This window comes from Hemicordylus capensis, chromosome 2 (genome assembly GCF_027244095.1).
Source record: "Hemicordylus capensis ecotype Gifberg chromosome 2, rHemCap1.1.pri, whole genome shotgun sequence".
Taxonomy (NCBI): Eukaryota; Metazoa; Chordata; class Lepidosauria; order Squamata; family Cordylidae; genus Hemicordylus; species Hemicordylus capensis.
This window is the reverse complement of record NC_069658.1, coordinates 149,056,114-149,083,269: the sequence shown is the minus strand read 5'-3', so window position 1 is coordinate 149,083,269 and position 27,156 is coordinate 149,056,114. Positions and strand designations below refer to the sequence as shown.

General features: G+C 45.2%; 1 protein-coding gene and 1 long non-coding RNA gene across 3 annotated transcripts in view; one reads left to right on the top strand and one right to left on the bottom strand.

The window, feature by feature from the left end:
• Positions 1-9,132: 9,132 nt before the first annotated feature.
• LOC128343271 (uncharacterized) overlaps positions 9,133-27,156 on the bottom strand; it is a 42,015-nt gene continuing 23,991 nt past the window's right edge. Inside the window, exons 3-5 of one of the 2 annotated variants that reach the window (XR_008315431.1) lie at positions 21,809-21,907; positions 11,577-11,657; positions 9,133-9,419 (exon numbers count right to left, since the gene is read on the bottom strand). This is a non-coding gene — a long non-coding RNA (uncharacterized LOC128343271). The remainder of the gene's footprint in view (positions 9,420-11,576; positions 11,658-21,808; positions 21,908-27,156) is intronic. The other variant, XR_008315432.1, reaches the window with a different exon arrangement.
• Positions 26,690-27,156, top strand: part of RBPMS (RNA binding protein, mRNA processing factor) — a 207,368-nt gene continuing 206,901 nt past the window's right edge. Inside the window, exon 1 of the transcript XR_008315422.1 lies at positions 26,690-27,152. The gene's annotated coding sequence lies outside the window, so the exon portion shown is untranslated. The remainder of the gene's footprint in view (positions 27,153-27,156) is intronic.

Genomic DNA, 27,156 nt, shown 5'->3' with positions numbered 1-27,156 from the left:
GGAAACTGCCATATACTGAGTCAGACCATTGGTCTATCTAGCTCATTATTGTCTTCACAGACTGGCAGCAGCTTTTCCAAGGTTGCAGGCAGGAATCTCTCTCCCAGCCCTATCTTGGAGAAGCCAGGGAGGGAACTTGAAACCTTCTGCTCTTCCCAGAATGGCTTCATCCCCTGAGGGGAATATCTTGCAGTGCTCACACATCAAGTCTCCCATTCATATGCAACCAGGGCAGACCCTGCTTAGCTAAGGGGACATGTCATGCTTGCTACCACAAGACCATGAGTTTGGGTTAAATCTCTCTGTAAAACCAATGTAAAATATGAATTGTCTACAACAAATATTGACAGCAGAATCTTGTGCATGTTTACTTAGAAGTAGATTCAACTATGCTGTCTCAGACAGTTTCTCATCTGTGTTCTTCCTGGTTAAATTGATTTTGCAGACTTGAACGGAGTCTATTTGAACAGAGACCATAGTGGGATGGGATGGGGGGGGGGATGTGTGCATGCAGGCAACTATGACTCTATCATACCAACTTGATGTCTTTGAAAGGGTATGGTCTGTATACAAGCTGAGGGGGGGCAGCCTAGACATTTTGGTCCCCCTTCAAAGGAAGATCTCTGGGGTGTTCCCACTGGTCTGTTGTTACATCCAGCTGCCTGTTGCTGATATTACTTGCTGCACTATCATTAGTAATCTTAACTTTTACCAGCCCACTGCCAGAGTTCTGGTGTGTTCCGCGTCACATTGACAGCTTGTCTGCCTGCCAAGAAGGCTTTTCATCCCTGCGCTATCTGATTTTTTTTCCCTTTTTTGGTCTAAATTGGCTTGATTTGGGACATCTCAACATGCTGTTTATGTGGTTGACTTCCTTTACAAAGCTAAACAGCTTGCCGCTCTTTGGATCGCCTTGTCAAACACCACAGGGCTCATACCAGAAGCACCATGGGCCACCAACCAATTCTCTGTTCTCTCTGGCATCATATGGCTGATCAGAAGAGGAAACTGCAGGCAGTTCAAGCCAGGATACTAACACCTTGGTCCAGAATCTTCCTAGTCCCATTCAGTGTTATTTCTAAGAGTGATTCCCAGATGTTGTTGACTTGATTGATTGATTGATTGATTGATTAAGTGCTGTCAAGTCATTGTCGACTCTTAGCAACCACATAGATACTGTAGATTCTCTCCAGGATGATCAACTTGGCCTTTAAGGTCTCTCAGTGGTGCATTCATTGTTGTCGAAATCGAGTCCATCCACCTTGCTGCTGGTTGTCCTCTTCTTCTCTTTCCTTCAACTTTCCCCAGCATTATGGGCTTCTCAAGGGAGCTGGGTTTTCGCATAATGTGTCCAAAGTATGATAATTTGAGCCTGGTAATTTGTGCCTCAAACGAAAATTCTGGATTGATTTGTTCTATGATCCATTTATTTGCTTTCCTGGTTGTCCACGTTATCCTCAAAAGTATTCTCCAGCACCAAAGTTCAAAAGCGTCAATACTTTATCTATCTTGTTTCTTCAAAGTCCAGCTTTCGCATCCATAGAGTGTCATGGGAAAAAACATTGTCCGAACGCTTCTAATCTTTGTAGGTATAGACACGTAATGGCATCTAAATATCCTTTCCAAGGCCTTCATTGCAACCCTACCAAGAGCTAGTCTGTGGCGTATTTCTTGACTGCTGGATCCTTTACTGTTGATGGTTGATCCTAAAAGGCAGAAGCTATCCACCACTTCAATGTCTTCATTATCAATTCTGAGGCAAGCAAAAGCCATTGCAATTGGGGATTCTGGGAGTTGTAGTCAACATCATCTGGGAATCCCTGTTAGAAGTGATCCTGGAGAGCCAATTCCATGCTATTCGCAAAAGTTCAAAACCCACTGCACTCATGGAATCTGGGCAACCTGAATAGGCTGCCCTGCTAGGCTGCTCATTGGCCTTTCTGCTACTGCCTCCTAAGCTATCAAAGGCTGGGCTTTGTTAGCACTGGTATCTTGTACACTCCTCCTTCATCTCACACAGTTATATTAATATTCTTTCTCTGGGCATTGGTTGGCTATATTATGACATGTTTAGCCAGCCATTAAACTACACACACTGGGCACATAGCTTAAAGTGTAGGAGTGGGGGCAGCCACTCAAACACTGGTTGCTCCCATACTTAACTGTTTCATCTGGAATGGGCATTATTTATTCATTCAGTTTTTATGAATAATCCAAATAACATTATTGCCAGCTGGTTGCATTCCCATATCTTCTGTCTTGTCCCCTGCCCATCTTTTTTTCAGACCTGATTTGTGGTGATTTTAAACAATTAAGAGCAATAGCAGTACCAACCTAGCTTAATACAATGAATGAAGTGCTCTAAACCAGGACAAAAAGATGTATAATAAATAGACAATGATATTTATTCAAATGACATAGTGAAATATTCAAGAACAATTAGATGGAATAAAGTTGCTCTAAATTCACAAGAGCAAAAACATTTTTTTCAGAACATATAATATAAAATATCACATATACGATGTATAAAACTACAAGACCTGAAGATGATGAATAAATATAAGAAAATGGAAAGGTCCGATCCAAACCCCAGGTAGGCTTGTTTGCCAGTGATTTAAAAAACTCATTCAGACACATTTCAATCTCTCCCAGTCTTCCTCAGTGGCCCAATTAATGATCCGGATAGGAATCTACAAACACCCCTCCTCTGCTTTGGGTTTGTATCCAACAAACCTCACTCCTTGCATCCAGTTCACTGTAACAACTGCTTTCCTTTCAATAATCACATTTTTTAACAGTGTATATATTGAGCCATTTTTGGAAGGGCAGTATAGAAATCGAATAAATACATAAATATATCAACAAGTTCTCCCCACTGTAATACCTGTTTGTTTTCAGAAAGCAATTATTACAGTGGAAAGAACCTGTAATTTTACATTAACATTTGAATAAATTGTCCATTTATTATACATCTTTTTGTCCTGTTTTAGAGCACGTGGTGGTGGTGGTGGTTTTAAATCAAAACATGACTGTGGTGCCAGCCTGTCCAGTGTGGACTGGCAAAGTGCTATAAAGGTTCTCCAGGGCTATTATCTCTTTACTTTTCCTCCTTGTCCCTTTCTTGCATCACAACTTCTGCCACAACAATAATTATTTGTTTCTTGTTTCCTGACAGGATCATCATTCTCGAACCGGCATTTAATTGATCAGTTCCTGTTCTTGGAATTGTGGGGAGCTTTAAGGTTTCCTTTTGCAGCCAGAGCAATTGCTCATTAGTATTTTCTTCTTCTTGCACAACTGACATGATGAAGATGATGATGAAGATAAAGATAAATTAATAATTGCTGCGGCTGCAAAAGGATACCATTAATAACTAACATGCACACTGGGGATAGGGTTGCTAGGCCTGTACTACTACTACTAGGATTGGCCTGTACTACTACTACAGATATTTATTTACCGCTCTTCAACCAAAGCTCTCAAAACAGTTTACATAGAAAAATAAATAATACATAAATAAGATAGTCTTCTGTCCCCAAAGGGCTCACACTTTAAAAAGAAACATGAGGCAGATACCAACAACAGCCCCTGGAGGGATGCTGTGCTGGGTCTGGATAGGGCCAGTTGCTCTCCCCCTGCTAGATATTAGAGAATCACCACTTTAAAAATAGTATCCAGAAATAGACATCCATCTCCAGGAGACTATTGAATGCAAACCTGGAGATTTTAATGGCTTGATACTGTGGACAAAAATTGAAAGCAAACCAGCAAGTATCCAGGAATAGCCTCAGTCAGAATTGGCAACCCTAACGGGTAACAGGAACTAACTAATGAAGGGATGATTCAGGAATGCTGCCCATGCTAACAGAGTTCTCAGCTCCTCACTAAAATACAGTTCCTAGGATTATTTGCAGGAAGCCATGATGGTTAAGGGGGCATTTAAAAACCCCTCATATTAAGCTGTGTTGCAGATAAGGCCTAACACTTTAAATGGGTTACCCTCAAAGACCTGCGGTTAGGTGACTACTGTCTCCTAGAACAGAAAAAGCAAATTTTTCAGTCAGTGGAAGTTAGTGTGCTTGCTTGTGCCTGCCAGTTGGAGAGACTGTGGCCAAAGTGGATTAAGGCAACTGGGCTTATATCCAGACAGCAGGAGGACAGCCAAGAGACCAGAGCTATTGAGAGGGAAAGGAGTTGGTCTTAAACAGGACGCCTCCAGACAAAAGTGCCAGAAGCCATAAAAAGAATGGTAGCTAGAACTACAGGTGCCCCTTGGGCATCAAGATGGCTTTTGCTAGTTTAATTTTTTTTAAGGTTGCCCTTTCTGCCTTCAAGCAGAGGAGTTCCCAGGCACCTCACTGTAGAAGAGAAAGGAATGTGCCCAGCAGAAGCTGTGTCGCTCTAAGGAATCCTAAAACAATGGAAGCCCTGTTCTCGAACTAGAGAGAAAGAGAGACCTGTTGATCTGTTTTTATGTTGGACGGCACCAGGGGACTTTTGAGCCACTGTTTCTGATGAGTTATGAGGGCAGAAGACCGGTTCATCCAGAGGTTCTCAAACTTGGATACTCAGATGTTGTTGGACTACAGTTCCCATCATCCTCAGCCACAAAGGCCTTCTGCCACCTCTCCATCTTTCTCACACATGCCCTTCTCCTTTTAATTGGTGGCAACAGTGGCATTAGCTGCTACCAGCTGATGTGGTGTGTGTCCTCTTCCTCGACCTCCTTTGCAGCATCAGCCACTGGACTCAGCACACACCCTTCTCTACCTCCTCCTCCGTGATGACCGCCAGTGTTGAAAAGAAGGAAGGAGAGGAAGAGAAAATGTGAAGCGGAGAGGAGGTGGAGCATCTTTCAGTCCGCTCCTCTCCTCTCCTCCTCTCCTCTCCTCTCATGTTCTCTTCTGCTCCCTCCCCCTTTTCATGGGTGGTGGTGTAGCGCCCAGAGGAAGGACTTGTGGCCTGCAAGGACAAGGCAGTGGAGTAGAATCAGGAATATTAATGGTTTATTTAAATAGATATTATTTACAGAGAGGCGAGTGCAGCCTGATTTCAGTGCTCTTGCTGCTGGCTGATTGTTAGCCCCGCCTCTACTCCGGCACTGTAATGCAAATAACGAAAGCCCCATTCAAAAGCTGGCCTGGATCAAGGAATGGAATGGATCAAGGAATGGGTCAAGAAAAGGATTAACCAAAAACACCACAGGTGGCAGATGCAAAAAAGGAGGAGGCATGCACTGGGACAGGCAGAGGCTACCACTGCCACAGAGGAGGTGGGGGATGGAGGTCTTGTGGTAGCAAGCATGACTTGTCCCCTGAGCTAAACAGGGTCTGGCCTGGTTGCATATCTATGAATGGGATACTAGAAGTGTGAGCACTCTAAGATATTCTCCTCAGGGGAGGGAGACGCTCTGGGAAGAGCAGAAGAAGGTTCCAAGTTCCCTCCCTGGCAGCATCTCCAAGATAGGGCTGAGAGAAATTCCTGCCTGCAACCTTGGAGAAGCCGCTGCCAGTCTGTGTAGACAATACTGAGCTAGATGAACCTATGGTCTGACTCAGTATATGGCAGCTTCCTATGTCCCTATGAGGAGTGTTAGTGAAAGGCAGCAGGCAGCAGCCAAAGGGGGGTTAGGTAAAGCAGGGGAGGTGATAGCAGCAGGGGCTGTCCTACTGCCTGAGGTGATCATCTCACCGGGAATTACAGGAAGGCTGGTCCTGTGTCTCCGTGATCGTTTTGGTTGCCCTCTTCTACACCTCTTCCAGCTCTATGGTATCTTTGTATGAATGAAGTGACCAGAACTGGATACTTTTCATCTTCTTGTTTAATTGCTGCATTTACAAGGAACCAAGATCTAAACATTGGGCTTAGTTTTAGCTGGACAATTGTTGGTCCAGTCAACTAAAACTGAACTTCTGCTTGCCGGTAGTAACAGGATAACAACAGAAAAAGTGCTTTTGTGTTGACAAAACTCATGTAATATATTGCCAGATCGATAACTGGGAATTTGGCCATGTGTTTTCCTTTCTGACTGCATATTATTTTATACAGAGAAGTAATTTGATGGTATATTTCTTTACCTCTGGCTATGTTTTTTATTTCTGCAAAGAGCTATGGTCAAGATAAAACTAAATTTAATTTTTTTTTTGCTTTTCTTGTGTAAAATTTAGTATGGATGACAAGGTCCCATAGTATTGTTTCTTACAGAATGCTATTGCCACATAGGAAATGAAATTTGCTGCAGAGGCTTATAGTTCTGAACATCATCAATCAAGGGAGAATATGCTTGCCTGAAGGCGAACTGGTGCCATTTTCCTTTGCTCTGGCTTTATTCATGTTAGTTTGTACTTTGTTCACATGGCCATGATCCCACAGAGAATTTTAAATCATATTGATTTAAATTCAAGTTGTGACCGTGGAATCTACAGACTGGGAACAAGTTGGATAATGGAATTGAATCCAGTCTGCCTTGCTTCCTAGGTCCTTATAACAATCTTAAGAGTCTGTTACTCACTGAGGTTGTTCTCATGACCAGCCCTACCTGGGTAAGGCAATACTAGCTCAGGTAGGGCTGGTTGTGAGAACCGCAGGTATCACTCCCAATCCTGGCACACCTCCACCAGGTAGCTGCCCAGATTTGAAACCTGGGCTAAATGTGAGGTAGGAGTAGGATGCATGTGTACCTCCTAACCCAATGTCCAGTCGTGTGGGTTAGTGGCAGACATCTTACCCATAGAGCTGTGGGGAAGGAGCTGCCTGGCAACATGGAGGCATCCCAGTGCACCATGCTTCTCATGTGGTGCATTGTGGGATACCCGGCGGCCCAGCTTCCTTCCCCCCAGCTCCCTATTGCCGTTGGGCTCGCCGCAGTGCTGATCATATGGGTCCGCAATGAGCAGAGCCTGGGAGCTACATGGGTCATGCGGGGGAAGGGAGATAGCCTCCTGCCTCCCCCCGCCATTGCTCCCCAGCCCCAGGCCCAGCGGTCATGTGAATGACCTTTCTGTATTATGTGTTGAAGTGCTGGAAATGTTATAATTAGGCCACTATCTGTCCTGAGTAAAATGCTGGTGTTTGTAAATAGAGATGCCACCAAAAATGTGAGGGGCGGGGAGGCAGATTAAAAAGCAAAATTTTAAGTGAATACAGGGGTTTCTTCCTTCCTCAAGTACATCTGAGAGATTTAAAGAAAAGCCAAAAGGTTTTCAATATGCCTTATAAAAATTCTCAGGAGGATTCTGCAAATCCCTATTTGTAACCACCTTTGTTCTCTGTACAAATCTATTCTCGTTTTGCCTGATGAAGAGTTCTGTGTAACTTAAAAGGTTGTGATACTCCTTTACCAAAATAAGTGTGCCCAGTTAAGGCATTGCCCTTCCCATAGTTCTGTTGCTTGATATTTGCATAGGCAGATGACTATGCCCGTTATCAAGTGTTAGTCATTTATATATTGAGGCTGTTCGCACAACACGAGCTGCCTAGGTTATCCCAAGTAGCTCAGGTCATCTGGAGCACCAGGAGCAGAAGGCTCTTGACTGCTCCAAAAGAGGGTAACCCAGCATGTGAACCGTTGTCCCCAGGTCAAAAGGCTTCTGCCCGGCCCACCACCATTTCTGACAGTGAACTGGGAGAGAAGAGCGGCTGCACGGAGTGTGGGGCCGCTCTAATGAGACGGGCAGCGGTGCTCGTGGCGTGAGGCACTCTGGGATGTGGGAGGGGAAAGTCCTCCCGCTCCCAGCTTTTGCCTTCACCGCGCTGGTGCTCGTGTGGGCAAGTGCGGCGAAGGCAAGATGGCAGCACTTGTCTGCCAGGGAAGGCAGGAGAGCTTCTGTCTTCCCTGCAGGCCTCCCCAGCAGCAGCATGATGACATGAGAACCTCATGATGAAGAAGAAGAAAGGATGGGGAAATCTGTTAATTACTGCAGAACCTAGCTAGGAGTGCCGGTCAACTTGTAATTTACTCATCCAACCAATACAATCATGTTCTGTTCATACTGGGAAGTGGAAACCATGTAAAATCAGTAGTATTGGGATTTTAAAACCTAGCAAACTCCAGATACTGCCAGGTGAGCCACCAAGTGCAAGACTCCACCAATCTCTTTTCAGGTCCCACCCTGGTTCAACCACGACCTGCCAGATTCTGCCCTGATTTAATCTGTCCACGACTCTCTTCCCTGACCCAAATTGTTGAAATAAAAAGTGACATAGGAAGCTGCCTTATATCAAGTCAGACCATTGGTCCATCTAGCTCAGTATTGTCTACACCAGGGATTCTCAACGTTGGGTTCCCAGATGTTATTGGACTTCAGCTCCCATAATCCCCAGGCCCAGTGGTGTTTGGCCGGGAATTATGGGAGTTGAAGTCCAATAACATCTTGGGGACCCAATGTTGAGAATCCCTGGTCTATACTGACAGGCAGCTGCTCTCCAGGGTTTCGGAGAGGTATTTCTCAGCCCTGCCTGGAAGCTCTTCAGATAACAGACTTTATCACAGGTTTACTGCGAGGCTTTACTGCGAGTTCAAGGCATAACAGATAATCCAATACAAAAAGAAAAAAAGGGGGGAAAGGATTTATTTACCCTGGACATAAACTAGGCTAGGTTCCAATACGGAGAAGAAAACTCGAATCGTGTGTGAAGTGCTCTCTGAAATATCACATGGGATAAATGAATTATTCCATATAAATCTGGCTGATATGTGAACGCATGCCCACCCCCCAAAAATAAAGTTGCAGTAAAGTGGCCGTCTGAAAAAGCTCCTGAAGATAGGATTGAACCTGGGCTCCTCTGTGTTCGTAGCATGTGCTCTGACACTGAACTATGGTCCCTTCCTGAAGCTGAACAAATCTAGGGTTGATGACAATGTGGCAGTTTTTTGTTTTTTGTTTTCTTCTTCCCAGCTATGCAGCCCATGCTCTTCAGGGTCCACTCCTTCAGCTCTCAACCCAAGGTCTCTGTGTCTCAGAGCTGCTATGATTAACAGCTCAATTCCTCAATTGTTTATCTTCTATACATACCAGCGGGAGGCCCATTCCCCACTGGAAAGAGAACAGTACTACAGTAGCTAGAATAACAAGGGAGGGAAATGCTGTCGGGAAATGGACAGTTCAGCCAAATGAAAGTTTATTACACAGCTAGCATTTGGGGTGATAGTTCAAGTTTCTGTATGTCACAATGAAAGTCCTTTCATATGCATACACTCATTCTATGCAAAACAACTATCTTCTCGGTCACTGCAACTTTTGGCCCAAGCTTTCCCATCTGGTTTGATGATACCTGACCTTCCTCTTTGGCACACCCTCATTATTGCATGGAGGATCACTGCTTGAGCAAAGGCACATGTGCACACACATGCACACTACATCCCAGCCAGTTGTATGCTGTATCCATTTTCTTTGCAGCAGCCTGTCCTGTCTCCTGCACTGATTTAGAAGCAAAGAACATTTGTTTTTGTTTTTTTAAATGTAAAGCTATACTCCGAAAAAACATAATTGTCCCAACACATCATAATTAACTGTACCAGTTGCAACATAGAAGCTGCTGGTTGTGTACTACATTGTGTCTTGGTCTTAGTGTGAATGGGAGGGCATATGTTACCCCTGTTAACTTGGCAAAGAGGCACCTTTTAATGTGGTGTTTCTCTTTATTTAGCAAGGGGAGAGTAACTGGCCCTATCCAGCCCCAGCACAGTACATCCAGTGACTGTTGCTGATGTCTATCTTATGTTTCTTTTTTAGATTGTGAACCCTTTGGGGACAGGGATCCATCTTATTTATTTGTTATTTCTCTGTGTAAACCGCCCTGAGCCATTTTTGGAAGGGCAGTATAGAAATCAAATTAATAATAATAATTATTATTATTATTAGAAACAAGCAATATTCATATGTGAGAGCAACCTGGTGTGTGGGGGGGGGGGGCAGGGGCGTAGCTATAATTGAGCAAAAAGGTTCAAAGAATACGGGCCCCCAGCTCTTGAGGGTCCTCCAGCTCCATCCCTCCCTATTATCTTCATTATCTCCCTTGCTTGGGGGAGAGGGCAGAGACAGGGATGAACACGGCCCCTTCTCCCCTAGCTATGCCCCTGTGTGTTGCCTGTCCCCATCTTCATAGCAATGCTCATCCAAGTCCTACTGAACTGGCTAGAAGCTTTTCAGGACAATCCTGGTTAAACCACTCCAGTTAACTAGCATTTAACCAGGGTAGGTAATCAAGTTAAATGCTGGCTAACTGGAGTGGTTTGACCAGGATTGCCTTGGAATTCTGGGTTCTCACAACCAGTTCCATAGGGTTCACTAATCCTGATTACCTTTTTAACCAGGATCCTTGAGATAATGTGTACCCAGTCTAAATTTTTCTTATTTTATGTGAGCTTACATAAACTTGCAGCTACACACTCTGGATTCTTCAGAACCAACTCTGCTAACAAGATGGAGATGTGCATCAGTACCTAGGACCATCAGTTGTTAACATGTAACTAATTTCCCATAACTATAGCTAGATCCCCGGTGATCTGTGAACACTTTGCAATGCAGTCCTATGCATGTCTACTTGGAAGTAAATCCCACTGTGTTCAATTTATTTTATTATGTATTTATTTTATTTATCAAATTTGTAGACTTCCCCAAACCTCCGTCTCTGGACACTTTACAACAACATAAAACAAATTAAGACAAACATGAAAATCTTAAAACAATTTAAAACCACAATAAAGTTTAAAAGCTTGGGTGAAAAAATAAGTCTTTAAGGATTTTTTAAAGTTCTCATAGATGCAGAGGCGCTTATTGAAGCAGGGAGCACATTCTAGAGTCTTGGGGTAGCAATGGAGAAGGCCCGTCCCTGTGTAGCCACCAGACAGGTGGCAACTGTAGACGAACCTCTCTGAACGGTCTCAATGGATGATGGGGCTCATGGTGAAGAAGGTAAGGTAGAGTGTGCCGTTGAGTCGGTGTCGACTCCTGGCACCCACAGAGCCCTGAAGTTTTCTTTGGTAGAATACAGGAGGGGTTTACCATTTATTACCTCCTCTCGCACAGTATGAGATGATGCCTTTCAGCATCTTCCAATATCGCTGGTGCCCGATATAGGAGTTTCCCATAGTCTGGGAAACATACCAGCGAGGATTTGAACCAGCAACCTCTGGCTTGCTAGTCAAGTCATTTCCCTGCTGCACCATTAGGTGGCTTACACTATGTGTACCAAACACTTATTTCATCCACAGATTACGTTTTCAATTTATACTTTGAAAAACTTGGGTGTATTGTATACTTACAAATTGTAATGTGTGAAGTACCCTGAAGAGAATAGATCGCCCAGAAAATAGATCACTGGGCGTCAATGGCTGGTGGTGTGATGATTGGGTATGTGCTACAGCCCAGCTCCAGCGGGCCACCCCCCACTTGATGCAGCCTCTGATATTGTACTAGTGGTGAGGAGGAGGAATACTCAGCAGCAGCTGCCAGCCACTCACCCACTCTCTCCTGCTGGGATGGTGTTATTATGGGAGATTTTCGTAGACCCTTACAAGAAAACAAATATCCCTGATTAAAATGTTGGTCAAGGAAGCATGCCGCATCAGCTACCTTTGCTCTTCTTCCTTCTCCTGCAATCCCTCCGTTGAATCTTATCTTCTTCACCACTGAAGTTTGTCGTAGTGTGGGATCCTGTGTGGGGAAGTCAGAAGTGCAGAGGGACAGAGGAGGAGAGGAGTGAAATGTTCCTCAACAAGGTTCTTAATTAAACCTAAGACAGATGCTTTGTGTTTATACGGGAGGCAGATACAAAACCCAACAGCCCTCTGACTGTGGCACTGAGAAGGAGGAGGAACAGCAGGGTAAAGATGCTCCTACTGAGGGTGCCTTGCCCACGGGCTTTCAACATCTCCCTGTCACCCATCATTTTCAAACGATTAGTCAAAGGGCAAGAGCAGGATATGTTTTCACAAAACGTTACATTAAAATAAATAAAACCTCATCTGATCTTGGCTGTGACAAGCCAGCTTCAGCACTCGGGGTGAAATACTCCTCACATAATTATTTATTTTATGTGAATATCCCTCACATCATCATTATTAACTTACTGGTGCTGCTTTGTCGTGTTGCTGAGCTGTGTGTAGATTCCCCCTTTTGCAATATCAATGTAGCAAGAGGACGGCAATTGTTGTGCAGATGGACAGATGAAGTCCACCTTTGTCTACTATACCAACACTTACCCCCTGCCCCCCCGCCCCCTGCCCCCCCCAACTAAGAGGCCCTGTCGTTGGACCCAGCTGGAGAGTTGGACATGATGCACCATCAGCCTCCCCCTAGCAGCAAGCTGCTCTCCAGTGAGGCAGCCAACAGCTGCTTTTCATCTCCCTTATCGACTCCTGCAACCTCTTGCACTCAGTGCTCCTCTGTCTCTGTTACTGTCTTCAGGCCGGCGTCTTGAGGCAAGCAGACCCATGGCTTCCCAAGCCTGTATCTCCACTGGAGATGAATTGTGCCTCTGGACTCTCTCTTCAAGAAAACAAGAGTGTGCAGCAGTGTGTGTCAGAAATGTCTCTGGCAACTAAGAAGAGTCTCCATCCCCACCCATTTTGGGGGGCGGGGGTAGGGGACCGTCTCCATGCATGGATTTCCATTCCGCTACCCTGATTATTCTCAGAAATAGAAGCTTGCTGCCATTAGCCAAATTCCTGTAGCGCCTCTCTGTCGCGTCCTCCCATGAGGACTGTGCAGCAGTGAATGGAGTAACCAAACATCATTGCTTCAGCAAGTGCTTTTGATTGTAAGGAAACTGCTGTATAATAGGAATCATACCTCTGGCTAGCATTTCCCAAATGTTGCTCGTTGGAGCAGTTTTCCAATCACTTCACTCCTGAGGCTCTCCAGCCGTTGTTGGACTACAGTTCCCATAATCCCCAGCTGCAATACATTTTAAAAAGGATAGGGACAGTCATCCTGGCAAATACTGTTTCCTCTCAACACTCCATCCTTCCATTTGCCCAGCTGACGTTGCTTCTGTGATTCCCTGGGGCCTTCCTGTTGTACTGCTGGCTGTGCCGCCAGGGAATCCTGGTGCATCCTTCTACCCTTCCTCAGAATCATGTCACCAGCACTGTTCCCTCTAAGAGGGATTCCCAGATGTTGTTGACTACAACTCCTAGAATCCACAGCTGCAGTGGTTTTTGCTTGGGGATTATGGGAGTTGTCGTTGACAACCTTTGGGAATCCCTCTTAGAGGGAACACTGGGCACCATGGGCCATCCGAGACATTTTGCTGCCTGGCGTGAAGGACAATATGATGCCCCCTTCCCTGCAGGTGGGTGCTCAGTATTCCCAGGCCGTGCCACTGAGGCAGTGACGTGCAAGCACTCTCAGAATATGCCATGAAAGCTAAGCAGTGGTGCTCCATGGTGTGTGCTCCAGCAGCAGCAGCAGCAACAGTTGGCCGCGGTGTGGCTTTGGTGGTAGGGGCCCAGCCCTTGATATCCTCTGTACCCCTCCCCACACCACCACGCCCAGTCTCCTGAAAGGGCCACCCCTGCTACTATATCCCCTGCTAACTTGGCAAAGAGGAACCTTTTAATGTGGTGATTCTCTTTATTTAGCAGGGGGAGAGTAACTGGCCCTATCCACCGCCAGCACAGTACCTCCAGTGACTGTTGCTGGTGTGTGTCTTATGTTTCTTTTTAGATTGTGAGCCCTTTGGGGACAGGGATCCATCTTATTTGTTTGTTATTTCTCTGTGAAAACTGCCCTGAGCCATTTTTGGAAAGGCAGTATAGAAATTGAAGTAATTAATTAATTAATTGAAATATATCGATAGAGAGATGAGGGAGCAATGCTGCAGGGAGTCTCCTCGCTCGGAGGGGCATAGAGTGGTCGATGCTTCCAACATCTTGGCTTACATTTTCAAAGCACACCTCAGGCCTCTTCTGACACACGATTTGGGAATGGCTGGCCTAGCCAGAGTTGCTGATAAAAGATTGGTAGCCCTATCGAAAGCCACTCTTGGGCTCTCCTTATGCCATCATCCTTTTTGAGTTTGGTCTTTCCATATTGTTGATAACACCATCCATTGGAATATCTCTATACATTTTAAAGAGGATTTGGAGTCTCTGCTTTAAATACCTACTATTATGTGTTCATCAGGAGCTCCCTGGATAAGTGGTTTCCTGGAATCTACCACCTGAACCCAGCTTCAGCAAAACCTCATCATATTCTGTGAATCTGTGCGATCTGGTTGTTTGGAAATGTATTTTTAAACATGCGGGAGCTGTCTTTTCTGCTGCTTCTCTCGGGATGAATACAGGCAACAGTTGACCAAGCTGCCTCTTGCCACACTGTTCACTGCAACGTTCTGGCAAGACCTTCCTCTCTATCATGAATAGGGAAAAGACCATCACTTGCTGGTAGAGCACGCGTGCTTTGCTTGCCGAAAGTCCCAAGTGCAATCCCTGGCACCTCCAGGTAAGGCTGGGAGATTCTGGACAGCTGCTACCAGATGATACTCAGCTAGATGGGTCTGATGGTACCCTTCATATGTTCATAGAAGAAGTCCATCATTCTGTCGAGTGGTAAGGAGAGTGTGAACTGATCCTAATCATGCAGCAGGATGACACAGACAGCTCGCTTACCCAATGGTTTTGCACCCAGCATGATAAGTTGCCACTTGGTAAATGGTCATCTGTATCCAATCTCTCTCTCGTTAGGAAATTCAATATTTAAGGATGAAGTCAGACAAAATGTGGAAAGTTAATTCACAGCGAGTACTTCACAGCTTGCATGACACATGGGCATCCTATCAATCGGAACACCAGCTCAGATTTCAGTCTTGCTCCTCCTGCCATGCTTCAGGCTTTGACTGTCTTACTACTAGTATTTGTAAAGTGTCATAGATTTGCTTTAATGCTCATCTTCCCCTTTATAAAACACACAAGCAAAAGAACCCCTGAAATATTTTTAACTTTGTAAAGTATATCTGGGGATTGGTGCCTGAGGCTCTGTCCAGTGCCCAAGAATCTATCTGGACCCATATGTTTCTGGGAGCAGACCATCCTAAGAGGTCCCAGCATCTTTGCCGAGGTAAGGATAAGTCTAAACTCTATCAGGTAATGATCTGACCAGGGGTGTAGGGACCGTGGAGCAAGCGGGGAAATCCCCCTACCCGGACACCAGGATCCGGGGGTGGGCACCAAGTCACCTCCTTGCTCTTGGCCAGGGTGCCCCCTTGCCCCCTCCTGCACTCAGCAGGTGAATGAAGCGCTCACTGGCTGGAAGCGCGTAGCACACCCTTCTCCTCCCCAGCCAGAGTTTCACTGAAACACTGGCTGTGCTGGGGGGAAAGCCCAGCCAGCCAGCTCTTCAATGAAATGCTGACTGGGGAGGGATGGGAGAGGGTCCAAATGGATTCTTTCCTGGACAGTGGCCCTGCCCCATGCATCAGCCCCAGAAGAGCTTCCCTTCCCCAGTCAGTGGTTCCTGGAATTGCTGACTGGGGAAGGGAAGCTCTGCCAGGGCTGATGGGCCCCAACCTCAGGATTGGCCCCACCACTTGTGTCTGACGCCAGAGGCAGGCACTCACGGCTTCGAAAGCACGCTTTGTGCATGTGATTGTGAAGCCTCGGGGATGGGGGAGCCGCTGAAGGACCTTTTCCTCCAGCTATGGCCAAGCTCCCGACCCCCCTGGAGCTGGTCATGACCGATGTTCATCTCCTTCGCCTCCAGATTCTCATATCCCAGCCCAGCAGTAAATACCAAATCAAGTGTGTGTCCTGCTGTATGCGTGGGTGCAGATATAAGCTGAGAGACAGGCTCATTGTTCTCAAGATGGTCATGAAATCCTTGGGCCACCCCAAAGGCAAGCACCTCAACATGGACACTGAAATCTTCCAAGACCCTTTTCTTCAACGGCCATATCAGCAATCGCCTTTGTCAGCCCAGGCAGGGAGACTGCTGGGCAGCAGTAGGGTTGGCAGTATATCAACAGATTACCTGTCCCATTTTGTGCATCCACCTTCAAAAGCAGACACTTCAGATCAAGGGACAGCGAAACAGGACACCTTGATGGGGAGTGGACTCATGCTAGACAATTACGACTCCCCCTCTCCGTCCTTGCTGAAGTGTTCCAAAATCCAATGGACAGAACTGAGAAACAGCAATCCTTCCTGCTCCATCTGAACAGGTCTCAGTGATACAAGACAGTTTGCCTTGCTCATCCAGCATCAAGTCCTGGATGGCTAGATATTTAGTATAGGACAATCTGGCATTAAAGGGAGCATCACCTTCAATCCATAGGGGCTTACAATACAGCTACAAGAATCCGCTGGTTAGAAAGAGAATCTGATCAGGGACAGCCATAACTGGATGACCATCCCCTGTAAAGGTCCATTTTCTTCCCACCACCATACCTCCCACGGCCTGAACCCTTCCAACAGCATTAACTCCTCCCTCCTATCCCTTATTCTAGGAATATGTCTGTATAGTAACTCCCCAACTTCCTACCCGAGGCAATAAGGATTGAAAGACGGACTCAACTTTAAAAAGCAAAACAATCAGCAAAACCAGACAAGGAAAGAAGGAAAATGTTCCCCACTCAGTTTCCAAACTTAAATAGAATCCTCCCTAGCATCTCCTTGAACTTGGGGCACAGATAAGCAAAACTAGAGCGATCCAGTTGGAAACCTGAAATGAGTCTGCTTGTACAAAGAGCCTATCTGTCATCACCTACTCATAGGCACATGAGAAGAATAAAGCTCCCTTCTTAAGCAGCAATACTTTGCAGAAAAATCCTGACTGCTGTGGAGAGACGTTGCTCAGATGAAAGTGCAAGGGCTGATTCACACAAAGTATGCTTTAGGTTTTGGGAGGCCAACCTCCCAATGTGGACTAGAATCTTTTCAGCGGACCAGACAGAAAGCAAGAGGAAGGGATGGAGGAGAGCTGGACTTGTGGTAGCAAGCATGCATTGTTCCCTTTGCTAAGCAGGGTCCACCCTGGTTTACGTTTGAATGGGAGACTACATGTGCACACTGTAAGATATTATCCTTAGGGATGGGGCTGCTCTGGAAGAGCTTCCAGGTTCCAAGTTCCCTCCCTGACATCTCCAAGATAGGGCTGAGAGAGACTCCTGCCTGTAACCTTGGAAAAGCTGCAGCCAGTCTGTGCAGACAGTACTGAGCTAGATGGACCAATGGTCTGACTCGGTATATGGCAGCTTCCTATGAGTAGCTCCATTTTTGTAGGCTAGCAACTGCCACCGTGACAGGCCCTTCCTGCACCTCTCCCCCAAATATATAATTCCCTGATGAGGATGGGACACAGGGAATGCATCACAGCAGTCTGACGTTTGCAGCACCGGATCCCTGTTGGCACGATTCAAGGTGTGGTTTCAACCGGCAGAGTTCTAAAAGTCTAGGGCCAACCTACCCAGAGGCCACAATGGGCCACTGTGGGAAACGGAATTCTGGACGAGATAGGCCTTGGGCCGATCCAGCAAGGTGCTTCTTATGTGACAAACTCTCTCCTTCTTTCAGAACATGACCTCTCATTCAATCAGTGTGTGCCAGGTTCAGTCCGCGAGGGTAAGGAGGGAGGTGTTCTTGGGGACACTCTCCACACAGGACCCCTCTCCCACTGCAGACCTGCTGAAGTCCAACCTGAGGATATTTTGAATGTGTTCTGAGGCCTACCTGTTTGGTTTGGCCTGTAAGGCTCAGCTCATTAAGCTGGGAAAGAGGAGGAACATGTTATTGATTTAGATAAAATCTTATTCTGTTCTACAGAATTTTCTTGTGTTATCCATCCTGAACTTGCCCTATGGTGTAGGGCAGGCTGTACACTGGTGGGACGAAAAGAAAGGAGAGAGAAATAGCAACTCATAAGTACTTTCCTACTCCTTCTGAGATTCATGGAAGGGGCTCTGCTCTGTGTCTCAACCACTGGAGAAGGGACGACTGTGGGTGCACGAAGCTGGGCTTTTCCCAGAGAGACACCTACATTAAAGAATGTCCTCCTTTCATGGGGTTTGGCTGACCCCCACCACACCACACCAATACCTTTCACTTTCAGTGCCATGTTAAAAATTGGCTTTTTCAATAGGCGTTTCCTGCCAGCTCACTGGATGTGCTTTAACAGCTGTATTTGTTCTAATCTGGTGTGGGTATCTTATCCGGATGTACTGATTGTGGGTTTTATTGATGTTTTCTGTAGTTTTGTTGCTTTTTTGTGTCACTAGTGGTCTTAGAATCTTTGTCTTACTATGTGCAATGCTCCGGGGACCATTTTTGGGGGGTGTTGGGGCAGAGAGTGTAATAAATGAAAGTCTAATAAATGCTTAAATAATTAAAACAGCAATACTGAGAATCACGGCCTCACCAATAATCTTATTCCACTTTAGTCTTGTACCCCTCTGGAAATTACTGCACCAGGCACCACTCCTACTCTAGAAACTCTGGTGAGTGCCGTATGCAGGTGGGCCTTACCCCATATCTCAACTGCTGTTGCATTTGTAGCTGCGATTAGGGGAGGGCATGGATACAGGGTACCACTAGCACCTAATCAAGCAGCACAGCTGCAGGGAGATGAGGAAAGTAGATTGAGTGGACGTTTGTTCCGAGAAAGCCTGGAAAGTTTCCCAGTTCTTTTAAGGTAAATACCATAACTTACTAGACAAGTGTTTGGCAATTATATAAATATTGGCAATAGCTAAGCAGACCTAACAACTTAGAATGGAGAGAAGTTGCCTTACAGCTATTAAGAAAACCCCCTGCCTCTTTCTGGTCTTTACTGCCTTATATGGACTACTCCTCAAGATTGCTGTTTGCTTTCCAGAATGCCACATCTCATTCCTGAAAAGAAAAATTACATGTGCAGTGGCGGGGATCTCCCCTCCTTGCTAACAGTGGAATGATATGCTTTTTTTTTCACATCATCTTGCCAGGCACTTTGTCTTTATGGATTGTACTCCCAGGGTCGCTAATCAGAAAAGGGAGAACTGCTGGCCTTTAAAGCTTGCAGAAATCTCTGGGCAGAATCCTTAAGTTTTTGCCCTGGGAATCAGGTGACCAGGAGGAGCCAGTCATTTCTTACTTCATGTGTGTGCAGTGCACGCACCCACCCACCCAGCAGGGCCTGTTGTTGCTGTTCAGTCTTCAGCGTCATTTCCAGAAGCCACTCAGTTGCTCCTCACTGATGGTCAAAGTCTTTCCTGCCTCCACACACTTAAGCCCTCTGTTATTCTGTCCTGCTGTGCTGAAACCACAGCACTGAGTGTGTGACATGTGTTGTGATGCATGTTACATTTGCTGTGCAGGTTTATGTGGAAGAAGTGGCTCGTCTGAAGGAAACCCACAACACTTCATAAGCTCAAGAAAACTTGCTTGTTGACAGCATGGTGGTCCCAGAGTTTATTTCACACCTTCTACCCAGTTTCATGTGGACTCCACCCTGCTTTCCTAAGAAACCTTTGGACTAATCCCTTGGGTACATCCTCAACCAAAATGAAGCCAAACTATGTGTAACAGCATTTGCTCACACAGCCCATGTTACTCCTACCTCTCCTTTTTCTTTCCTCCTTTCACTGTGAAAATTTAGATGAACGGCATAGAGACTTGCCTCTTTTTTTGCTCATTTACACTCATTTATAAAGCTCCATTTACACTGAGACGCACGTATAAGAAAAAAGGCTTGTCTTCAACATCCATGGAATGACAACAACAATAATGTGATACCTACAAAATTCCACCTCAAGATAACACTGTTTACATAAAACTGCCTTCTAAGGAACATTTGCCATAGATTCCTCACACATCGTACTGCATGGGATTAGAGGAAGCTGGCCTATCGGGCCTCACCATTGAGCCACATAAACTGAGAGCATGGCCTCACACACATCTAGTATCTGCATATTGCAATGGAGGATGGGAGCTGAAGGGCAAGCCGTCTGCTCTCAGAGAGGGCAAAACGTATGGACAGACACGTTTTGACTCTCCGAGAACAGTTTTATCATGTGATGGGCTCCTTATCTGGACCAGACACAAAGAGTTCTTTAACCCCTCCCTCTCCAGTGTCATCATCATCAGATGTTATGTCACATCAGAACCATCTTAGTTACTCACACCCTTTCTCTGTCACCCCCAATGAACAGCGTTGATGTTTATGCCCTTTCAGTCCTTTCTCAAGATAAAAAATGGCCTCTGTTTAAACTGCAGACTAGACACTATTCTATTCTATCCTAACAGAGTCTGTTCTATATTCTACTGCAAATTCCTTTCTGCAGTGTGCATGCCTCGAGCATGCCTACTCTGGTTTGAGTCAAAGTTTACACTGTACTTTCTATTCCTTCCCCCCTGCGCTTTTGAACATAATGTGTTTTCCTTAACTCACATCATCACAACAAGCACTCCAGAACACAGCCTAAAATAGCTTATTTTAAAACTTTTTGGGTCCATAATGTCAAAATATTGCAGAGTTTTGTTCTGTTTTGTTTAATGTTAACATAGATATCCAAATGATTTCATTTGGGAATGTAGATCTTGAACATTAACGGCTGCTGTTTTAAAAAAAAGAAGTCAAAAGATATTAAGAATCAGCCCGCCCCCCCCCACCACACCCCCCAGAATCAACTGACTGTAGCAGCTTCAAAGGAGCTGCCTGTGTTCTGGGCTGTCAGTGTGCCTTGCTTTAGGGAGTCCCTTAGAAATGAAGAACCATTATAAATCCTTTCTGATCATCAGACTTATTTTTAGTGACAGAGAGGAGGCAGGTATCATGTTGATGAATCTCAGCATGAGGTCTACCCAGATCTAAAGACTTCTGCTCTTGATGCAAATTGATGAAGTTATTTATTTATCTGTGTTTATAGAAACAATAATAAAGATTAAGATAAGATGGGAAATCCTTTGTATAAACTATTAGGTGTAATCAAATCAGTGTTTTCCAAACTTGGAAGTATATTTGTTATTTTTCTAAATTAAAATTGGAGTCACACTTCATTCTCACCCCTGAAAAGGTTTACATTTATAATGTGCAAAGTTAAGATGCACCCACAGAAGCATGACCAGAACAGGGGCTCAAACAGTGATCCAACGGACAGCCTCCTCTGAGGGTGAGTAATTGTACTCTGTCTTTGCATTGCAAAAGATTTGAATGAACCATTTACAACTGATGCAGAGACTCAGCAGAATTACCCATCCCCACTGGAAGCTGATTGGTAGGAAGCAAGGTCAGAGCAGTAACTCATGCAGAGATGCGGTGGGTGGCATAATCTGTGCGGCCAGGTTCACAGCAGCCTTAATTGTTTAATATACTCTTAATGGCACACTAGTTTTGTGTGCCTCACACAGAGTTTTGAAAATCACTACATTAGATCATTTTTTGATGTATGCTTCACTTGGATTTGGCACTGTATTTACCTGTAAGAAAAAGCAGCACATTAACGGAGCTGAGAAATCTACACCGCTAGCTTTGGTCTCTAATTTGATCTTTAAAAATTGTCTGTTATTTTCCACGACTTCCTACATGAGCAATAAATACTCCATTACAAATAATACCAAATGTTTAGTGCTTAGTTATGGAACATATCAATGAAAATATCATAAATACTTTTATGTATGTATGTATGTATGTATGTATGTATGTATTTAATTTATTTATATACAGACCAATCAAAAATGGCCAAGGGTGGCTCACAGTCAAAATTAAAACAATTACAATTTTCAAAAGTATATATAACTCATTAAAACCCATTAAAATCCATTTAAATACTGGTAAAAGTCAAGCTTAAAAATCAGTCTTTATGGGTCTCTTGAACATATCTAGAGACGACAAACCTCATATTTCCACTGGGAGTATGAGTGTGATCCATAACCCAGAAGTGGCTACTAAGAAGACCCGACCTCGAGTCACCATCAGACCAACTGGCACAGCACCTGAAAACATATTGGCAGTCAGTACAACAGCTTCAGAATCAGCTTAATAGGTCCCTCTGGGTTATCTTGGAGACCAATCCAGCTTTTGCGTTTTGAACTAACTGAAGTTTAAAGGAAGAAGTACTTTGAAAAGCAAAAACACATAAACAAATAATACACACAATCAAAAAACATAAACTGGCGTGTTGTGGACATATCCTCAGAGAAGTAAATTACCAAATACCACAACTAATGCTAGAAGGAAAAAGGGCAAGAGGAAGGAGAAAGAAGGGATGGATTGCTGACCTGAAAGAATGGCTAGAACTGGACACAGAATATATCATCCACAAGTCTAGGGACCGCGATCTATGCTTTTAGCTGGCCACTAACCCCCCAATTGGAGAAGACACATGAAGAGAGAGAGAGAGAGAGAGAGAGAGAGAGAGAGAGAGAGGTTTCCAGATGACACAAAGGCAGTTCCACATAGAGCGCATTTCAGTAGTCAAACCTGGAGGTAACCAGCTGATGCAACACTGATTTGAAGTCATTCTTTTCAAGGAATGAGCGGTTGAGCACAGCTATCAGTGGAAGTTGATAAAAAGAGCTCTTAGCTGTAGCCTCCACCTGAGGTACCAGGGTGAGACCAGGATCCAAGAGCACTCCCAAACTGTGTACCTGTTCTTTCTGGGAAAGTGAGCATAACCCATCCAGAACAGGAAGTTCTATCCCATCCTTCAGGTATGACCCCCTTACAATGAGAACCTCTGTCTTACATAATGAAGTCATGCTAGTATTTGAGGCAGACATGTTGCTGCTTCTTTTAAGGATGAGCGTGAGATATATTAATCAGAATACCAACTTTACAATTAAGTCCACAAAAGTTACTAATTTATAAACATATTTACTAGCCCACTTCTATACAACTATCAGTCTGCACCCTGAAATACAGGTGAAACTCGGAAAATTAGAATATCGTGCAAAAGTCCATTAATTTCAGTAATGCAAATTAAAAGGTGAAACTGATATATGAGACAGACGCATTACATGCAAAGCGAGATAAGTCAAGCCTTAATTTGTTATAATTGTGATGATCATGGCGTACAGCTCATGAAAACCCCAAATCCACAATCTCAGAAAATTAGAATATTACATGGAACCAAGAAGACAAGGATTGTAGAATAGAACAATATCGGACCTCTGAAAAGTATAAGCATGCATATGTATTCAGTACTTGGTTTGGGCCCCTTTTGCAGCAATTACTGCCTCAATGCGGCGTGGCATGGATGCTATCAGCCTGTGGCACTGATGAGGTATTATGGAAGACCAGGATGCTTCAAAAGCGGCCTTCAGCTCTTCTGCATTGTTTGGTCTCATGTCTCTCATCCTTCTCTTGGCAATGCCCCATAGATTCTCTATGGGGTTCAGGTCAGGCAAGTTTGCTGGCCAATCAAGCACAGTACACTGTATACTTTTCAGAGGTCCGATATTGTTCTATTCTACAATCTTTGTCTTCTTGGTTCCATGTAATATTCTAATTTTCTGGGATTGTGGATTTGGGGTTTTCATGAGCTGTACGCCATGATCATCACAATTATAACAAATTAAGGCTTGACTTATCTCGCTTTGCATGTAATGCGTCTGTCTCATATATCAGTTTCACCTTTTAATTTGCATTACTGAAATTAATGGACTTTTGCACGATATTCTAATTTTCCGAGTTTCACCTGTATATTCTCACAAGGCACCCAGACCCAGTACTGACACCTCCACATATTCTAGAAACATGAGATGTGGTATGTATTAGTCAGAGATCCTAAGAAAACTCTCCAAAGACTTAATTTGTATATCTCACCCTCAACATGTGGAACACAAAGTTAATCAACATGGTTAGAATATTTTCACACTAATCTCATAACAGATTATCTCACAATCACAGTCAAGGGCACCAGCTGACTGACTGACTTTCTGACTCAAGCATGGTTCAGATGAATACGAATAGGAATATTTATATACCACCATTCAACAAAAGTTCACAAAGTGGTTTACATACAGGTGAAACTCGAAAAATTAGAATATCGTGCAAAAGTTCATTAATTTCAGTAATGCAAATTAAAAGGTGAAACTGATATATGAGATAGACGCATTACATGCAAAGCGAGATAAGTCAAGCCTTAATTTGTTATAATTGTGATGATCATGGCATACAGCTCATGAGAACCCCAAATCCACAATCCCAGAAAATCAGAATATTACATGAAACCAATAAAACAAGGATTGTAAATAGAACAATATCGGACCTCTGAAAAGCATAAGCATGCATATGTATTCAGTACTTGGTTTGGGCCCCTTTTGCAGCAATTACTGCCTCAATGCGGCGTGGCATGGATGCTATCAGCCTGTGGCACTGCTGAGGTGTTATGGAAGACCAGGATGCTTCAATAGCGGCCTTCAGCTCTTCTGCATTGTTTGGTCTCATGTCTCTCATCCTTCTCTTGGCAATGCCCCATAGATTCTCTATGGGGTTCAGGTCAGGCGAGTTTGCTGGCCAATCAAGCACAGCAATCCCATGGTCATTGAACCAGGTTTTGGTACTTTTGGCAGTGTGGGCAGGTGCCAAGTCCTGCTGGAAAATGAAGTCAGCATCCCCATACAGCTCGTCTGCGGAAGGAAGCATGAAGTGCTCCAAAATCTCCTGATAGACGGCTGCGTTGACCCTAGACTTAATGAAGCACAGTGGACCAACACCAGCAGATGACATGGCTCCCCAAATCAACACAGACTGTGGAAACTTCACACTGGACTTCAAGCATCTTGCATTGTGTGCCTCTCCATTCTTCCTCCAGACTCTGGGTCCTTGGTTTCCAAATGAGATGCAAAGGTTGCTCTCACCAGAAAAGAGGACTTTGGACCACTGAGCAACAGACCAGTTCTTTTTTTCTTGAGCCCAGGTAAGACGCTTCTGACGTTGTTTGTTGTTCAGGAGCGGCTTGACAAGAGGAATACGACATTTGAAGCCCATGTCCAGGATCCGTCTGTGTGTGGTGGCTCTTGATGCACTAACTCCAGCCTCAGTCCACTCCTTGTGAAAGTCCCCAACACTTTTGAATGGCCTTTTCCTGACAATCCTCTCCAGGCTGTGGTCATCCCTGCTGCTTGTGCACCTTTTTCTTCCACACTTTTCCCTTCCACTTAACTTTCTATTAATGTGCTTTGATACAGCACTTTGGGAACATCCAACTTCTTTTGCAATTACCTTTTGAGGCTTTCCCTCCTTATGGAGGGTGTCAATGATGGTTTTCTGCACAACTGTCAAGTCAGCAGTCTTTCCCATGATTGTGATTCCTAATGAACCAGACTGAGAGACCATTTAAAGGCTCAGGAACCCTTTGCAGGTGTTATGGATTGATTAGCTGATTGGAGTGAGACACCTGGAGCCTAGACTGTTGAACCTTTTCACAATATTCTAATTTTCTGGGATTGTGGATTTGGGGTTCTCATGAGCTGTACGCCATGATCATCACAATTATAACAAATTAAGGCTTGACTTATCTCGCTTTGCATGTAATGCGTCTATCTCATATATCAGTTTCACCTTTTAATTTGCATTACTGAAATTAATGAACTTTTGCACGATATCCTAATTTTTTGAGTTTCACCTGTAGATAGACAGATAGATAGAAATAAATAAAATGGCTCCCTGTCCCCAAAGGGCTCACAAGCTAAAAAAAAACATAAGATAGACACCACTGGAGGGACGCTGTGCTGGGGATGGATAGGGTCAGCTGCTCTCCCCCTGCTCAATAAAAAGAGTCATCACTTTAAAAAGGTGCCTCTTTGCTCAGTTAGCAGATGAAGAGGAAAGATTATTGTTGGCAGTCAAGAAAGGTACCCCTCAACTTCTTTCAAATAACTTTGAGAGCAGCAGACGAAGACATTGGTAATACCTTAACAGAATGAGGCGCTGCACCAGCAGAACCTAAGGGTATATGCAAGCTGAGTTTACTAGTAAATTATATAGATCTCTTCATGTACCATAATAAAATTGTGAAGGACACTCTTTGTATGGACCTGCCTACATTTTTTTTTTAAACAAAGGCTCATGCTTTCCCCAGAGCGAAGCTACTGCCTAGTCTGACCACAAGCAGTTCTCCAAAGGGTCTGGCAAGTCCTATCACTTGCCTCATTGTTTATTTTTTGTTTGTTGCTGATCATAGACCATAATGAAGAACTGACTGACTGATCACTCGCGATCCTTGTCGACGCTGCTGGGGATTGGAGGACCCGAAACATACGCATGCAAAGCATGCGCCCTTCCACTAGTTGCCCCGACGCTCAGTTAAGCTCCAAGGATACAATCCGGACGGGTCCTAATGGCAGTATTCCTTTCAAACGTCACGGTCAACAGGATATCTCTGGACTCTGGTGTTCAGAGGTATACTAGCTCTGTACATGGAGGTTCGATTAGCTGTCACCACTAACAGCCATTAACACAGCTGCAGAGATGGGGGGGGGGCGGGGAGGCGGCTGAACGTCTAACCCTCCTAGCAGTTGCGAAAGAAACGGTGCTTCCGCCAAAAGTTTTGTTCCACTAAGCAGACAATAACCCTAAATGCCCCATAACCCCTTTCCCAGCTTCAGGGAGTTCAGTTCTCACCCCTCTAAGCTCCACCCACCCATGTTCCCTTCCAGACTCTGGATGTCGCCTTTCTGCCCGCCCCCATTCACGTGCTCCGGCTTCAGAGGGGCGTCCTTCCCCCCCCCTCGTGGGTTCTCTCCCCCCCCCCGCCCTAGTCCCCTCCGGAGAGCTGCTCCCTCCCCCGTCGTCCCAGGGACAGGGCGCCTGGTGAGGGAGTTGCCTTCCCCGCCAACCAGAGCCGGGCGCGCAGGCAAGGCTTCGGGAGGGACTCTTCCCCACCTCGCCGTCTCCTTGCAGGCGAGGAAGAAGCTGCTGCTGCCGCCGCTCTCCTCCGTCCCTCGCTCGGGGTCGTCTCGCGTGGCCCCTCCCGGAGACCGCGGCGCTGCATGCCGCTGAGGCTGCTGCTGGTGCCCAGGGCGAGAGCCCCGCCGCGGCTTCCCCTCCCTCGCCTCGCCTCGCGCCTCCCTGCTGGCGCGCCTGCCTGCCTGCGAGTGCGACCACCTTAGCTCAGACGCGCCGCAGAGAGGCGAGGGGAGCGCTGCGGACAGGCAGAGGAGACCATGAACAACAGCGCGAAGAGCGAGCAGGAGCACAGCCCGGCTGAGCCGAACCTGCAGGAGGAAGAGGTACCTGG